Raw genomic sequence first — 1,559 nt, forward strand, 5'->3', positions numbered from 1 at the left:
ACAGACATAGATACTCTCGGACTTGGCTTGGGGCTTTTGAGGGGAGGAGTTAGCATGCTTAATTTTTGCATAAGTGGGATTCCCCTTTTTCACTTAATATAAATCTGTTAGTACATGCAGATCTCTTTCTCTAGTTTTATTTATTGCAGTACAATATTCCACAATTTGCTTATGTTGCAATTTATTTAACCATTTCTTCATTTTGATGGATCTTGGAAGTGTGTCCTGCATCTTTTAATATGAGCTCTACGGCAGTAAGTATTTCTCTATGCGCTATTTTACACCCTCAGCACCAAATGCGGATGTTTCTCAGGAAACCAGGACAAGTGAGGTGCCCTCCCCAGAGCCCACTTCATGTTCAGTCCCCACCAGGGCCCCAGGCCCGAGGGGCGCCTTCACACAGCCAATGCTTCTGCAGTCCTGTTCCCACTCAGAGGAACAAAAGGTTTTTTTCTTTTTAAAAATATTTTTATTGATTTTTAGTGAGAGAGGGAGAAGGAAAGAGAAACATCAATGTGAGAGAGAAACACCGATTGGCTGCCTCCTGCACTCCCCCTCCCGAGGATCGAGCCTACAACCAGAGCACATGCCCCGACAGGGAATCAAACAGGCAACCTTTTGGGACGGGATAGCGCCCAACCACATGAGGCACACCAGCCAGGGTAACCAGGCTCTTCTTATTGTTCCTACGGTCCTGGTTTTGTTCCTGATGCCTAGATGAAACTGTGCCCCACTCAGAACCATCAACGTAGACAGGAACATAGGATTGGCTTCAACCAATCTGCGCTCATCTCTGGAGCTGGAGTTTAGCTCAGCATCCCTGGGATGGCTGAGAGGGTAAATACCCCGTAGAAAATTGGGATCCCATTAGCAGAAGAAGAGGTGAATGGACTAAGGAAACAAACCATAAATGTAGATGCCAGTGGGTGACTACCTGTGCTATGGATTTTACCCAGTAAACTTGTATACTTCGTAACAAAATAAAATAAAATAAAATAAAGAGAGAGCATTGCCACTTTCAATTTTAATGAGTGCTACCAAATTCCCTTTGAGAAAGTTATTCTGTTACCAAAAGGACCTAAGAGTATTTATTTCCATGTGTCCTTCCTCACCAGGACTCAGAACTGTCAATACTTTTTATTCTCCCTTACCTTATGGGTGAAATGTTATTGTGCATCTCATGATGTATTAATTTGTCATTTTCTTGTGACAGGAGGTTGAACAACCATGTGGTCACCAGCCCTCCGCATTGTTCTCCTGGGAACTGCCTCTCATTTCCTTACTGAACTATTCATTTCAGTTTCACTCAAAGTCAGAGACATGCAAATGGAGACAGTGAGATTTTTAAAGCAATACAGTTTATAAAAAGATGGCAAAGATGCTTGTGAAGTTTGCTATCACTTACGTTTAGAAAAGCTACCCTTTACTTACAAATGTTAACTTACATTTTCTTTGCTAACTTAAGACTAAAAAGGCCGTTCGAAGTGAGAGCAGGAAGAGCTCCTGGGGGATCATTAACTCGGGAGGAAGCCCCACCCTGTTCCGGTGAGGAGACGAGG

The sequence above is a fragment of the Myotis lucifugus genome, unplaced genomic scaffold, assembly GCF_000147115.1.
Source record: "Myotis lucifugus unplaced genomic scaffold, Myoluc2.0 scaffold_206, whole genome shotgun sequence".
Lineage (NCBI taxonomy): Eukaryota > Metazoa > Chordata > Mammalia > Chiroptera > Vespertilionidae > Myotis > Myotis lucifugus.